The sequence below is a fragment of the Typopeltis vanoorti genome, chromosome 10, assembly GCF_054136105.1.
Source record: "Typopeltis vanoorti isolate ZY-2024b chromosome 10, IOZ_Tvanoo_1.0, whole genome shotgun sequence".
NCBI classification, from domain to species: domain Eukaryota; kingdom Metazoa; phylum Arthropoda; class Arachnida; order Uropygi; family Thelyphonidae; genus Typopeltis; species Typopeltis vanoorti.
This window is the reverse complement of record NC_143558.1, coordinates 123829033-123846616: the sequence shown is the minus strand read 5'-3', so window position 1 is coordinate 123846616 and position 17584 is coordinate 123829033.

The window sequence follows — 17584 nt, the reverse complement described above, 5'->3', positions numbered from 1 at the left end:
ATTAGCCAGAGCTTGGCTTAAAGAATTGACAACAACACATGTCAGAAATGTTCAGCAATTTATCAGTGGTTAATGATGGCACTTTAGATAATTTTTTTGCATCTTCACGAATTAAAAAAGAAAGAAGAAGTGTTGAAGCAGAGGAGTATTGTCATGAGGATTATAGACATCGTAAAGATGTTAAGCAAGCAATTTCTTTTTGAGGTCACAGAAATGAATTGGCCTATATATTTGTATATATCTTGTATATATCTGATTCAGAACCTCATTATGCTCTGGATAATGAGGTTCTGAATCATGGCAATTTTTTAGCTACAGTGCAGTTGATGGTAAAATCTGACCCCGTTATGGCAGCTCACATTTCTGCAGTACAAAACAAGTCTACACAAAGAATCAAATGATTAGAACAACAAGGAAAGGGTGTGGTGGACTTGTTACATACCTGAGTAAAACAACTATTAAAATAACTATTAACATAATTAAATTACGGAGAATATGATAAAAGAAAGAATTAGTCGTGAAGTTTCTCAAGCAAAATATTATTTTATTCAAGTTGATTCAACACAAGATAATTCATCCATCAATCAGTTTAGCATTGTTATTCGGTATATGCTTAAAGGTGTTATCTGTGAGCGACTACTTTCAGTTGTGCCAAGTAACGATGGTACAGGGCAGGGACTTTTTGATTTAATGACTGAAACATTACAACATCTGAAAAATTGATCCCAAAAATGTTTATCTAATAGTACAGATGGAACTGCAAGCTACCAGCCAGTATAATGGTTTACAAAGTAAAATTACTGATGTGGCTGATCAACATGTTTATATATACAACAAAATGTTGCATGCCTACAGTTTTTCTTTTTTCAATTTGCTCCAGAATTTAACAACTTTTGTGAAAACATCATACACGAGAATGACTGTATGGATAGAAGTTGTTGGAAAACATCTAGGACAAGAAAAAATGAAACAATTAAAGCTAATTGGTGAGACAAGATGGTCAGGAAAATCCAATGCAGCAACAACTATATTTGGATATTTTGAAGATACTGCTGTCAGTACTTGTGTAAATCTATTGACATGCTTATCAATGATACAAGCTTGATGTAAAAACAAAACAAGAAGCAAATTTTTTACTTCAAAGTCTTCTAAAGTTTGAAGAATATTGACAACATTTACTTACAATATTGACAGCATTTACTTACTTGTATATATTTGAAACTGCAGCCCCCAGTTATCAAGTTATTTACAGACAAATGGCTTCTTAGATATGTTTACTGCATGGAGTTTAATAGATTCAGCTACAACAAGGTTGAAGGAACAGACAAGAACATTGATGACGTTCACAGCAAGGCATTGGAATTTGTAAATAAATGCAATGAAGAGATTTCACAGTTGAATATTGATGAAAATCAAACATTGGAAATTGACTCTTTGGAAACATGCAAGTTAAGAGGCAGAGGAAGAAGAAAAGAATGGCAGATGAGCTTATAGATGATGAAAGAAATTCCTCAGATTCTCTGATTTTTGAGTAAATGTGTTTAACCTAATAATGGACTGCATTGTCCAATCATTAGATTCATGCTTTATACAACACAAAAAGTTGTAGAAGGATTTATCCTGCTTAGACCCAGCAAAGTTTAAAACTATTGCAGAGAAGGGCCTTGAAGATGAAGCATTGGAAGGTATTATTAAGCTGTCTCCACCAATCAGCAAAGATCAAGTAATATTGGAATTGTTTTCTTTTGCTTCAAAACTTTGATGTATTAAAGATATTGCTTAATAAAAAATAGTGAGAATATGGATTCCAGTTGCAACAAGTGTAAAATTTGTAGCATTTGTCCATCGTGTGTACTAAAAATTCTAGCATCCAACAGATTTCATGACAAGGCATATGATGAACTTTATAAAGTCATCCGCACACTATCAGTTACTCAAGTCCAATGTGAGAGGACATTTTCAAAGCTAAATATCAAAGAAAAGTCTAAGAAATTCACTGTCAGCGGAGAACTTGGAGTCATACATGTTGCTATCCATTGAAAAGGAACTGTTAGATGAATTGGATGCAGAAGCAATTATTGACAGATTTATATAATTGTCTCATGAATTCAAACAATTGCTCTTAATATAGTGGACTGCATGAAATATGCTTTTGAACTACCTGTTAATGTGTAAAATTTTCAGTACAAGCAAACTAAAATTTAAAATTAAAAATATCCACCATTTATTTACAATTTAAAAAAAAAAAATTTCAATTATAATAATCTGTATTTACATTTAGTATCTACTGTATACTGCCAGTAATATATACACTGTAATTACTAAAAAATATACATTTATTTTGCAAACATTTTAATTGTACTTTTTTCCACTTATTTTTTGAAAATTTTATTTCTTATAAAAATAAATGATAGCCTTATAGTTGTGGGTGGGCCCCATTTGTCTTCTGGCAACCAATATTTTTAGACCCAGTACACCTCTGTTCTTATCCACCCATTCCAGAATTCTCCTTTTGACCAACTTTTCCAGTACCACTACTCTTGAGATAGTGACTGGTCCATAATTTGCTAACTCAGACCTAAATCCTCCTTTATCCAAAGGATTAGTTTGCCCTCATTCCATTTTCTTGGGACTTTGCCAGAGCCAAGTCTTTTAAACAGCCTGGAAAAGGCATCGCCAGTTCCCCTTCACATTCCCTTAAAATGGAAGCCAATATCCCATCCAATCCCACAGCTGTACTGGCATTCAGATTCTACAATATCCCAAGTACATCCAAATTCATCAAAATGAATGTGGATGTACTTATTTCAGATCCAACCCATCTTCATGTGCTGTCCTGAATAAAACCACTTTATCTAACATAGCATGATCCCAGTAGAATGCGAACTGGTAATACCTCTGAACAATATATTATTATGAGATATGAAATTAGATTTTTTTCAAATATTCAGTTCCATCAAGCATTAGTTGAATCTGGTTTTTCTACACTATATTTTTAAACATAAATTACTTGATAAATAAATCAGGATTTATAGCACATTAATGTCCTGTAGTATCAATGAATGACAAGAAGCTTTTTTCATTATTTGAAAATCTTGTCTATTTGCAGTGAGAAACTCAGCAAAAATCATATATATATATATTTCTTAAAGTGTACATTTACAATGACAAAGAAAACTCTCAAAAGTATGGATGATTTTTTTTATTAAATATTAATTAAAATCATATGGAAAAGTTAATTATAAGCATTGCAAAGGAGTAATAATTTCTTCAGTAAATAATAACTGTGAATATATATATATATATATATATATATATATATATATATATATATATATATGCATTTTTTAAACAAAATTTAGCTACATTACAAGTGCTTTAAACATGCATAGATAAATAAGATCTGGATTTAGATTTGATTGTATTTTTTAAATTCATTTCATTAATATAAACAGCAAAAACACTGTAAAAGGCTGTGTATAAATATTATATGTGGTCCAGAACAAACAGTAAGGAGGGAATAGTAGCAAAGGTGCTTCACACAAATATATATATATATATTGTGAAAAACAGCTGTATATAACAAGTTTAATGACAAAGGACAAAATCTTAAATTGCAGTAAATAAATCAACCATCACAAAAAATATTTTATATTTATACAGGTTTAGTAATCTGAATTACAGATGTATCTACTTCTGACATTACTTTGAACTTTTAACATGGAAGCATCATCTTGTATTTGATTAAAACATTGAACTATTAGCATCATTATACCACCATATAATAGAAATTATTGCAACTTTCTTCTTTCATCTATAAACAGCATTTTGAAACTTTTGCACATTACAAATGGTTTGTCAGTTTTATTTCAAAACTAGGATTGTTTTTATATATCTAATTCTGTACAGTGTGGGTCTGATTTTTAAGTTATTATCAACAAATTTTACATGATGAAAAGCACTGACACCACAAGTGGTGTTTGTCAAGTATTAAAAAAAGATTATCTTTAATATACACACATTTATATAAAATAGTTCTGAAAACTTCCTGATTTCTGGCAATGGATGACAAATGCAGGACACATTGAATAAGTTATGAACTTTAAGCAAAGTAAACCACAATGGACAAAAACAAATAAATAATAAATAATAATTTTCATAATTTCACAGGCAGTTGGCTGAATGGACAACTGGAATAGAATACTCAGAGGTATCAAAATCCACTCAGTAAATATGCAGGTTAAAATTCTAATGTGTACAGTATTGTGTATATCTAGTTATGATTATTGGTTTTTACTAATAACTACTAAGTGTAGCTACAATGGAATTAATATCTAGTTCTACATTTTGCTATCTCACACTTCCTAAGAGCTAATGTACATTCAGAGAAAGAGAATCAACAATAAATAAAGATAACACTAACTATATATTTAAATCACAATATATAAAACATCAGCAATTTAATTTAATTTTTTTTTTTTTTTTTTTTTACAATGTTGCAAATGATATGCCAAAAATGTTATATCTACTGCTTTATTTAGAAGCAAGTTAAAAAAAAAAAAAAATTCAACAAATCACAGATGTTGGCCATAGTTACTGTTTTATATTTTTCCGTGCAGTTTTTTGATCAGAAGCAATTTGCAATATTAATAATCAGCATTACATAATTCTGACTGATCTTTAATAGGTTTCCCCCATTCTAATTATGTATTATTTAGAATATTTAAAAGATATTAAATAGATATTTAAATATAATTAGTCCAGCTTAATAATTTTGCTGCCTTATTATTTAAATATGAAGTTAGTGCTATCTTTAAATATTAACTGGCAATTTATCTACATAAATGACATCAACTCTAGAAAGAAAAAAATTTCCATTAATGGCAATGATTGTTATTCATTTTGTTGCTCATATAACTTTTATCATTTGTTCCAGTTTCTTTTAATATTTATTTTATGTTATCTAATAGGAGTACCTGAGTTAATATATATATATATATATATATATATATATATATAGTCAGATTATGACTCACATATTGAAATGGAGTCTTAGTTCTTCCATTCACTTTAAACTCAGCCTTTACTGGCAATCTATTATATACTAAGCACTAAGCGCAGCCAAAACCAAATGGAATCCTGCAATTTTTATAAGAAATCTTTGATATTGAAATATAAGTTAATTCTCAAGAATAAGATGAATTTCAAAATTTAATATGATGTAAATGGTTATTTGTATGAAACCTAAAACATATTTTTTAATAAATGTATACAAATTGGGTATGTTATTAAAGCATTCACTAAAAACACTTTTTCAAAACACATTAAGTGATCTTCTTTTCATTAAAGATATGTACTATTTTGCTCTCCATTTATACAAGGCAAGGCACTGATAATGACATCCTCCTATCAATTCTTGGTCCCTACAAGGATACATACATGCACAGATATATGTAAATATAATGTGTGTGTGTGTATGTATTGTAAATTACACCTGAAATAAATGTTGCATTCTGTTTTATAAAAGTGCATGCTCATGTGCGCACGCACGCATGTACACACACACACAGTGAAAGAGCAGAAATTACTTTTCAAGTGATTTTAACAAAAATATAAATGAAACAGATTCAGTTAAAATCATTTCAGAAATATCATACATTATTATTTTTGTTGTGGTAAATATGCCAAAACCTTATGACTGTCTTTCCACAAAATACAAATTTACTTTATGAAGGGTGATCCAAAAGTTCTGACACATAAAAATCTACACATCTATATGCCTTGCAGCTGCTTGTGTGCAGGAGTGATATAAAAAAATATAAACAAAACATGAAAATATTTCATAAAATTTTATGAAATATAATATTAAGCTTCCTTAAAAAATAAGTATGTTGTTTAAAATCTATCTAATTCATCATTCAATTCTAAGGACTAGTATGGTTTAGTTGATATTATGGTTGAGGTTAGCATATGATGTCTTCAGGAAAGTATATTTTCTCCAGAATTAAAAAAACTCCGTTCTTGGAATAAAAGCCCTGCCATATCCATATGAGACTACTGAAAATAGAGAGCCAAAAGGCTTCACTTCAGTAATGCAAAATTATTCAAATTAAGTGGATATTGAATCCAACATTATTTCAAAGCTGAACAGAGAAACTCTAAAAAGAGTTTTGTGCCGAATATAGAATAGAAACTATAATGGTTTCCGGATCCAAACGTAAGCAAACCCTTCACGACACAGGCAACTTGTAGTAAAGGTGGAGTAAGCTCCGATTACTATCCACTTTATGGAAAATACTAAAGATAGTGATTGGAGCTTACTCCACCTTTACTACGAGTTGCCTGTGTCATGAAAGGTTTACTTATGCTTGGATCCGCTGAAACCTTTATATTGTAGTTTCTATTCTATATTCGGCACGAAACTCTTGTAGTTTCTCTATTTGGCTTTGAAATAATGTTGGATTCAATATCCACTTAATTTGAATAATCTATGTGAGACTTTTCACTTGAAAAGCTTTTATAAAAGTTTCTTATATCCTAGATAAGATTCAAACTTGGGTCTTTCCAGCCAAAGGGAAATGCTGCATTGTCCTCACGACCACACTGATTTGAACAGAGATTTGTCTGAGTTTTCATATATATATATAAGGCAGTTTTTATGCATTCAAATTTAATGAGGTTGGGATAGTTTGCTGAGTAGATGTTGGCTTTCACCAGCAGCTTTTGTGAGTTACCTAAAGTCTACAAAGACTTAAGCACTTTTTTTAAAAAGTGGTTTGGCCTTTATATTCTTATATTGGTTATTCTTCCAGTTGGTAAGTGATATTATACTGCAGGACACTTGGTAAATATTAGGAAGATCTAAGAGTTGTGACTGATTTTTAGAAGCTGTTAAGGAAGATTACAAAGACAGGTTATAAAGGAAATGGACCCACCCCCCCCAAAGTAATCTTCTAAAGTTATCTACAAATATTGGCATCCCTTAATCTGCTAAAGCCTGGCAAGAACCTTTAGATTTTTCTGCTGTTTATTAATCTCTGCAGCTGTAACCTTGCTCTATGGCCAAGCTGGCAGGATAGTCGACATCAGATCTTCTGAACATAAAAACTACATCTGATATCACGGTCTGGTGGTAACTAAGGTAGAAAACATGCTTTGATGCTTACAGAACATGAATATGATGGAAAACAGGCCATCTTACTTCAAAGTACATATAAATATGAAAATAATAAATTACATGATAACTACAGTAATTAACTTTAATGAAATGAAAGTACAGATATTTTGTACTGAAAATAACAGTACATCATCAGTGCATAGAAACAAGCAAATCAAAGAAACGGGAATACAAGGTATATACAGCAGTCGGTGGTTTACCAATTAAAAACTGTTGTCGTGTGCTAGAAATTAATATTAATAAATAATAGCATTAAAAACTATTTTTGATGGTTACATAAGATAAGAATCTCCCAAACTTTTGGGAGAGAGAGAGAGAGACAATCGTTCCGATTCAGCCGATGTAAAAGGGCTTTAAAGATCAGATTAAATATGAAATACTTTTCCTTGAATCTGCCTCTACCATAAAAGGTATCCTAACTTGAATATATCTGGATGCAAGAAAACCAAACCTGCCTTATATCTGGGTAACTGTATCCTCAACACTCATGATTGAGTGTCCAACAGCACTCAATCATGAATGCTAAGTGGCTTATTTTAGGACTTTAAGCTTTGCTTTCTTCTTATTTCAGTTTAACTGATATAGTAATTACATATATTAATCTGTATACTGTTCCTTGAATATGTGCTTGGTGTTATAGGACATCATATGATGAAATTTTTCATTATATGGAAGGTGGGAAGAAAACATGAGGACATCCATGGAAGTTAAGTTTGTTCATGGTCAAGAGAGGAGTAAGAGCTGGGTTTTTCTCCCACAGAGCAGTGAGTGAGTGAGTGGAATAGTTTGCCTTTAGAGGCAGTGAATGCATCTAGTGTGAATGAATTTAAGGGAAGGTATGAGAGCTGCTTTGGGTGATGTATAGCCTCCCTCGACTCCCTGGAGGTCTCAGATAATAATAATAATGTCAATTTGGCAGTGGCAAAACATAGGTAATAATTAAATAATTTCAGTTGTTGTATCATCTATGTTATAATCTCTTTTTCAAAAAACACCAATACGAGTGATAAGCAACATATAAGTTTGAGCATGGGACACAAAAATATGTAGTGCAATTAAGATAAGAGTTACATTTGAGCAAAGTTTCTATTAGGATGTTCCTACTCTTCACATGCATTTAAGCTTATGAATGCATAAAAATGTATTTAATGATTCCAATATTATATATGTAAAATAAAATAGCAATAAAATTGTTATTTTTTTTTTTTGCTAATAAAATTAGCAAAAAACGAAAGTGCCTATGAAAAGAAATTTCATTTTATTTATAAAAAGGTGGATAGCAGGTTGTAAAGTTATGCTTGAAACTGGAGAGTGCAATAATAGATATTTGTTAACATGCATTTAGGCAATGGACCACTTTCTTCAAAAGAGAAATGCCAAGGACATGGGAAAAAAAGGAAACAAATTTGTCACCTTAGTATATTCAGTGTCCAAAAATACTGTAAACAAAATATGATTAACTGACAATAATAAATATCATATTCAAAGAAGATAGGAAGGATAAACAGGAGGAAGGAATACTTCTGATGATAACAGAAGAACTGTTCTCTCAGAGTAGAGAGTCAAGAAAAACATAATGGGTATGGCATGATGTATTGATAAAAAAAAACACAACTCAGTGGGATGTTGCTATGGGACTGTGATGTGGAGAGAGTAAACAGGGAAATGTTCAAACAAATTAGTTTGGTGAGTGAAAGAAGGGTCAAGTTTCAATTACAGATGGAAGGAACAAGGGATCATATATTTCTGTACATGATAACTGAATTATGAAATGTGATTATGGACAAGATGTCAGCTTGCCTTCACCAGGGAACAGTACAGTTCTTCTTACTTGGGAATCACATTAAATAATGTGATTCCCAATTAAATTGGGAATTTATTAAAATTAAATAAAGAATCACATAACTGTCTGCCCTTTCTTTACATGCTAGTCACATTTTTCAAATGGTTCAGTTTTTTTCTATTTACAGAAAGTCAACATACATTGCAAGATACGTAAATAGCCATGCAGCCTAACCATATGAACCACATGGCATCCCTAAAACATTAATTCATAGAGCCTACTCTATTTGTTCTAATGAGACAGGTCTTGCAACAGAACTCAATTATCTTTACCATACATTTTAAGCAAATAGCTACAACCTCCTATAAACTACAACATGCTCCCTCTTCACCAATTTGCAAGACCAAAACACCACGATTCCTATCCCCTATATCTGAGTTACACATGAAAATATAGCTAACATGTCTCTCCACCACACTTCAAACTAACAATCCTTATCTGCTTACAAAAGGACAAATTCCTCTGTCATATCCCAGAGTATGTGAAGTGTGCTACGTAACTAACTTGTCCTACTATGGACAGCTGGACAGGAAAACATTAACATCTACCTCGGAGAACACAAGATGTACTTTTGCCACCATCATTAGCAATCCACACTTTTGGGTATCTCTTTCATACAGGATTAGATAGAAGAAAACTAATGTGCTATGCAGAAATTATTACAAGTCAGAGAGAAAATTTTTAATCAAAGGCAGCTATGAAACATTCTCCTAAATTAACAAGTAATTTACCTAAATTACTTGTTAATTAAGTAAATTACTACATTAATTTACCTAAAATTTGGGAAGAAGTCATTTTAAGATCATTTCAACTCAAACCCAATGACCATAAAAATTTCTACTTACCAAATGTTAAATAGCACCAAGTTATGATTTTAGTTCTTTTGTTTGTTATAGTTTGAAATGTTTCCAACACTAATTGTCAATGCTTACTATAACAAGTTTGTGCTTTTAAGATGGCAGAGTAAAACCAATGAATATCAGCTGGTTAATAAATATCTTATTTGTTATTGTTTGTAATGACTGAAAGAATGCGGATACGAATCCAAGCAACTGAAATGAGGTTCCTGCAAGGGGTTGCAGTGCCGACAAGACTCGACAGCGTCAGAAGCTCTGCAATTCGGGAAACCCTCAATACCCAACCACTGCTTCTCCGTGTTGAAAGATCACGGTTAAGATGGTATGGGCACCTAGTTAGAATGCCACAAGAGAGGCTCTCCCAGCAGGCCCTCTTTGCCAAGCCAAAGGGTGGGAGGCTAAGGACTCGCTGCATTATATCCAGCGAGTTTCTGGATATAATCCAGCAAGGTTCTGAATTATATCCAGAACTTTGGGTGGACACGTCTGGGAGTCCCACCAGAACACCTGAGCTTGGTGGCGGAAGATTGTGACTGCTAGAAGTTCCTCTTGCAGCTGCTGCTCCCACAACCCAATTAGGAAAGGCGGGCCTTGAAGATGGATGGATGATTGGTTATTGTTTAATATAATAAAACAAGATGAATGATTGTTTGATATCTCTGAATATTTGACTTCAAACCAATACTTTGTTAACAAAACATGTATTGAGCCAATGATATAGGTAGGAAATTATCCCAGTTCTAGTGGAACTATTTAACGACATACGTAGAAAGTTTTACCACTGGATTGCAAAGTATATTATACTTCAAAAGAAATTAAATTCTTGTTTTAATTCTTTATCCAAGCATAAGGATTGCACATGAAGTGCGTGTGTGTGTGTGTGTAATTATAATACATATATACATTTTTGAATCTTGCCTTGAACAACACAACACAATGGCAGTATGCACAAGGTCAACTGGTTACGAAGATCGAATATTGTTAGCAACGTAGACTTTCCAAAAATAGTTTGTTGTCATAAGTGCAACATGTATGTGTGGCGAAATGTGAAAGATGTGCTTGTGGAGAGACAGAACATGAGATGACAAAAGGACTGAAGGAATGAAAGTTAGTCCAAATAAAAGAAATGGAAACAGAATGAAAGTTATAGAAAGTTTTTACCTTGGGTTTATTATACATTAAAGATACCAAGAAATTTTATACTTGGTTTTAATCCTTTTCCCAAGTAAGCAAAACAAAGTTTTGTGCGTGAAATATAATCACGTCTGTGCTACTTGTATATAGAGGCTAATGACTTTATATCACTTGCCTTAGTATAGGGCATAATGCAAAGTACATCCCCTTTTGAGCGTGTATAATGCAATGCATAATGGGAAGGTCACTACCCAGATCCGGGAGAGATACCAAGGTTGAAGTAATGCAGAAGTCATATAAATCTCATATACAAGTAGACAAAAGGTTCTTGACCTTTTTAATAAAAATCTCTGGATGAAAGAAAGATGTAGCAAGTTTTTTACCTTGGGTTTATTATACGTTAATTATACCAAGAAATTTTACACTTGGTTTTAATCCTTTTCCCAAGTAAGCAAAACAAAGTTTTGCACATGAAATATATTCACGTCTGAGCTACTTATATATAGAGGCTAATGATTTCATGTCACTTGCCTTAGTATGTATTCCATAATGCACATAATGTTATAACAAGGTGATGAATGTATTGGAACAAGGGAAATGCATATACAGTGCTACACTTAATTTTGCAAAGGCTTTTGATAGACTGCCACATCACAAGTTGGTCACTAAACTTAAGCAGATGGGATTGGATGAGAGGTAAGTGAGCTCGATAGGCAACTCGCTCTCAGATAGGTAACAGCAAGCTGTGTAAGGGGGGGGGGGTGCAGTATCCAGGAAGAGGAAAGTCACTAGTGGTTGTCACGGGGGGTCTGATTTGGGCCTGTTGTTATTTAATTTGTATAGTAATGATAATGGGATGGGTTTAACTGGTGATATACAGCTGTTTGCAGATGATGCAAAAGTGGGGGATAGAGTGATAAGGAATCAAGCAGATGTGGCCTTAGAGAAAGACTTGAATAGACCATATGAGTGGGCAACAGCATGAAACTGTCAATTCAATGTTGCAATGTGCAAGATTGTGAAATTTGGTAGGCAGCAATGCAATGTAATTCCCCACCAAGTATACATTTTGGAGGGAAATTTTGGGATACAAAAAACCTTAGAGTGGTGGTGGACAAGGATCTAGAGTGTAGAGGTCACATTGCACAAGTTGTGAAGACATCACATCAGATTATGACAATGATGTGGAGGATCTTAACTTGTAGAAATAGAGATTCTGGTTCCATTGTAATAAGGCCTTAATCAGACCTCATATGGATTACTGTGCACAGATTAAATCCTCTGGTTTTTCATGGTGAGGTTGTAACTGGTCTTTAGGATGCAGGATATGAGGAGAGACTGAGGAAATACTGTTTGCAAAGCCTTGTGAATAGGAGGAAGAGAGGGGATGTGACAGAGACATTTAAGTTGGTAAAGGGTTGTTATCAGGTTAATGTGGAAGAAAATTTTTGCAGAATGGGAGAAGATAGGTATAACTAGGGGACATACCTGGAAACTGTGTATGGAGGGTGTGAGCAGAAACATAAGGAGCAGATTCTTTGCATGGAGAGTAAAATGTATTCACCACAATGCCTGACATTGTGGTGAATGCAGATACATTATTATTATTATTCATGACACCTCCAAGGAGTCCGTAGACTCATCGTGGGAGGACACCTACAACTCTCCATCTTCACCGAACCTTTACTACCAATCATCTACATCAATACCATCTACTGCCCACCACAACTAGTATTTTTTAGTAAAATAATATAATTTCTTTTCAAGTATAATATATTTTGTAGCTCAATGGTAAACTTATTACAGTTATCTCTGGAGTGTTTAATAATATGATGATATACCATTTTACTGTTTGTATATGACTGATTGATATCTTCCTGAGTTTAGCTCACACTGATGAGACTTCAGTAAATGTCAAAACTAGCTGGGAAAGACCTTCCCATAATGTTTTCACATTATGGAATACTGAGGCAAATGGTGTGAAGTCAATAGACCTATACAAAGAACACTAGTCATGAAAATACTATGCTGTTTGTTTACACTTGGGTAAAGGATTAAAACAAGAATATAAATTCTTGTCAAGTATAACATATTTAACGACATTTTGTTAAGATTTTTTATACTGATGGAAAATATGTTGTAAGGGTGCAGAAAGATAAGGGATCACTCCCTCAACTCAGTCTCTTGAAGGTAAATGAAGCTGAGGTCTTTAATTTGTTAAGCAATCCTGATGTGAATAAGATGATTGGCCTGGATGGGATTTTAGCATGTATTGTGAAAGGGTGGAGGCAGATATAACAGTGGCAGTGTTGGGTTGGTGGAACACTGATATGATGGCAGGTTGAGGGAATGTAAATTGCAGAGTTTGGTAAACAGCTGGTATGATTGAGACATACATACATATTCTTGAGTGGTTTTGGAGAAACTAGTTAGAAAAAAGATACAGGATTGGGTAGATGAAGAAAAAAATCTGTATAGCAATCAACATAAGTCTGTTAAAGGAAGATCTTGTTTTTTTTTCAGTAACCAGGTAATCTTTTATAATAAAGTGACTGCAGTGGTGGATAAGGATGCAATGTGTGGATAGAAAACTGGCTCTCTAATAAAGTAAAGCAATGCATTGTTCCTTATATCCAGGGCACCTTGGAAAAAATAGAACTCTTTCTCTCTATATATATAAAAAACAATCTGTGCACTGCATTCAACCATTATCTGAAGCAAGCTGCCCTCTTCCACTTTTTCAATTCTTTACCTTCTCTCTCCCTGTTCAAGGTGTTTACAAAGTTCCTTGTTCCCACAACTTATCGTATTAAGGTCAAATTGGGAGATTTGCTAATACATCTGCCTAGAAGAACATAAAAAATACATATGATGTGATAGGTATGGTCAGTCAGGCTTGCTGACCATGACTTGGATACTTTGCACATATTCAAATGGAAAAAAAAAATTAATATGCTTCACTACAAAAAATACAAATCTGAAAGATGTTTTTTAAATCGGCAGCAGAATTAAAAAACCGACCTAATCTTAATAAATACGATTGTATTAAACTTTCCAAGATTTAGGCTAATTCTTAGGCCTCCTACCCAACACAGCTAAAGCTAGACAACAGTATCCATAGAGGGTGTCCCTCATAGGACTTTAGGCTTTCACTTGCCACTTAGTGTTTGCAAAAAATGTACATAAAAGTGATTAAATGCATTGTTTAATTATTTATATGTGCTGTATTTTATTTCATTTAAACAACATAATGAGTCCAAAACAGCACCTAAGTCTAAATAGTCAAAAGTGATATGCTATTCTGAGGTGTTCTATATAGTAGTTTGCTATGTCGGGAAAATTCAAATACTTTTGTTATATATGGAGGAAAATCATTCTTTAGTAATTCTATTGGATCTTGAGAGGAATATTTGTGAAGAGTGAAACTTCACCAAAACTGATTAGAAAGTCAGCTGGTAACAATATAATTAGAAATCTTGTTTTTGAAATATTCAAAAAATTTAAATAGGAATGACTGCTTAAAACTTATCTAGTTTTGGAAAGTTATTCTGCTTAATACTCCTCAGGACTGTGAGGAGGAGGGTGTTTTTTTTTTTTTTTTTTTTTTTTTTTTTTTGACATCAATGTAAAAAGAATATCTAAAAGTGTTTATTCATTTTATATTTTATTACTGAAGCATTAAAATTAAAATTCTCATGAAACATAACCAAATATTCTGCATTCGCTAAGTTTATTCTCAATATAAGTGGCTTGATCTCTTCTTTACTTTTGTAATGTCTATCTACTGCTTACATACCAATACCTCAACATGCTCAAGCATATATGTTCTACCTTTGCACAACTAGACTATAATGTATCATGTATAATGCTATCAGTATTATGAAATGAAAAAATACTTTTAGACATTAAATAAAGTGTTTGATATTTGTCTGCAGTTGTGAACTATTCAAATGCTATGGCTGATTTGTGAGGTAATTTTCAGGTTCTTTTACATGAAAGAACCTGAATTTGTGTCACTTTTCATCCACTCCTCTTTGGATGAAAGGTGCCATTCAAATGGTAATGAAGGAATACTATTTGCAAAAAAAATATTGCATATTTCTTTGAGTTTTAAGCTCAAAGAAATTTGCAATATTTCTTTTGTAATGTTAGTAATTTGCTTCATCATATTAGTAGTAACACAAAACAACAAAAAAAATACTTTGGAAACTGCTTTATTATGAGAATTAAAAACATTTTTTTTTTATATCGATTTATTTTAGCATTTTGATTATATTTCTGGATTGATGCAACTATTCTCATTACTTAGTCATGAAATGGCATTTGCATAAGCAGACTGTGGGCATTAATCTGGAGTCTGTTAACAATGGATCAAGTGGGCAGATCATGACCACTTTATCCATTCTTGTCATTTCCAAGTCTGAAAGCAAAGAGGCAAGTCATGCTCCAGACACATAGCATAGTAGTTGAGTGTCATGATCAAGTCATGATGATTTTCCAAACAAAATTTAAGTTTTTAGATCACCTATTTTCTGGACTGAATCACAAAAAAAAAATGAACTGTTATGGTATATACACAATTTTCCCCCAAAAAAAGTGTTCTATTTACTGCACACACAAGTCTAACCTTCTTCAAATATATTATTATTTATATGGGTACTCCATGGAGTCAAAAGACGTCACTTGAGACCCACTCTATCCATTAACACAATACTTATCATACATCTCCTTAAACCTATTCACTGTTGGTGCACTCACAACTACCTCTGGCAATCCTCTCCACTCATTCACCACTCTCCAAGTAAAGAACCTAGTCCACACACTCTGAGACAACTTCCAAGTGTGACCCTTGTATTATAAGGGTATTTTGCCAACTTTTGTAATATGTCCTCTGGATTTCAAATCTCTATCCCACATTATTCTTAGATCCCTAGCTTTAACATTTTTTTCCTGTAAACTAGTACCATGAATATGATACAAAGTATGTAATCTTTTCATCCCAAAGTGAATTACCTTGCATTTCACAACACTGCCAATTTATTTAAATCATCCTGTAAGATATCTACATTACCTTTATCAACTATTGCCCTCCCTAGTTTTGCATCATCAGCAAACAACTGAACACCCCCCCCCCCACTTCAAGTTTTCCACTATATTATTAATGTACAAATGAACAAGTAGTGGGGATCTAGTAAAGAGCACTCCACTATTCATCCTCATTCACCTTGATTCCACTCAATCATACACTACCCTCTGATGTCTTTTAGCCATTCCCTATCCATGATGCAAGTCTCATATTCATTCCCATTTGCTCCAACTTATGTAATAGTTTTCCAAGTGATATTCTGTCAGATGCCTTTGCAAAGTTCAGCAGTATCATGTTGTAGCCATTTCCTTTATCCAATTCTGCTATCACCTTATTATAAAATGTGAATAAATTACTGAGACAGGACTTAACTTTTACAGAGTCATGCTGTCCCCTATAGAGTATCATATTTCTATCCACCCACTCTTGAATTTTCCTTTTAACCTGCTTTTCCAATACTTTAACCATCACTCCAGAGATACTAACTGGTCTGCAATATACTACTTCTCTCTTGGAGCCACTTTTATGTAATGGAATTATCTTACCCTCTTTCCATTCCCCTGGAACCTTACCAGAGCTTAGACTTAGATTAAACAACTCCATCAGAAGTACTGTCAGTTCACTTGCACATTATCATAGCACATGAGCTGGCATACCATACCATCCAGGTCCACTGCTGTATTCACAATGATATTTTTCAATATATAGAGTACCTCCAGTTCATCTACCTTAATGCTCATATCAATCTCTGTCACCACCTAGAAGATATACCCTTGCAAATGGGCACTAACATCATCCTTAGTAGCAGCTGCTATACATATGTTACTCTGATAAGTCATCATTTTTCAGTAGATAGTGATGATATTATTAAATATAATTGATGGTATTTTGTTTATTTTTGACTGTGTTGTTTAGTCTCGACTATTATTGCACGTATTTCAAAAAACGTTCTATGCTATGGCACTGATGTGTACGAGAATAATACTGACCAAACATCAATGTTGATTGATATCAAAGTGTGTATTTAATATATTTGTTGTCTAGAGTGAATGATTTGTGGTATGAGAGTGAGAACAGAGAGAATATTTGTCAGAAAATATTCTAAAACATTTGCTTGTGTCAGGAGTGAAAGAATGAAATGACTGATATAAGGCAGGATTGTGGAGGTGTGGAGAATGTAGCAGAAGTAGTGAATGATAATGCATTAAATACAAATGAGAGTTTGAAGGAAGTGGTTGAAAGTAATAATGTGGATGATAAATGCCAGAATGGAAAGAAATAAGTATCTACCAATATGCTATCAATAAGACAGTAACAAAATATTACTTTTAATGAACTGATTTTTCATGCAAAGAGGAAACACATTCTTCCAAAAAGTGGGAAATTCATGTCCGTTTCTTCCCCTCCCCCAACATCTGTGTACCAATGATATACAAACCTACCACAGATCATATGTCACGTTAGGTTCCAGACTACTGTTGTACAGT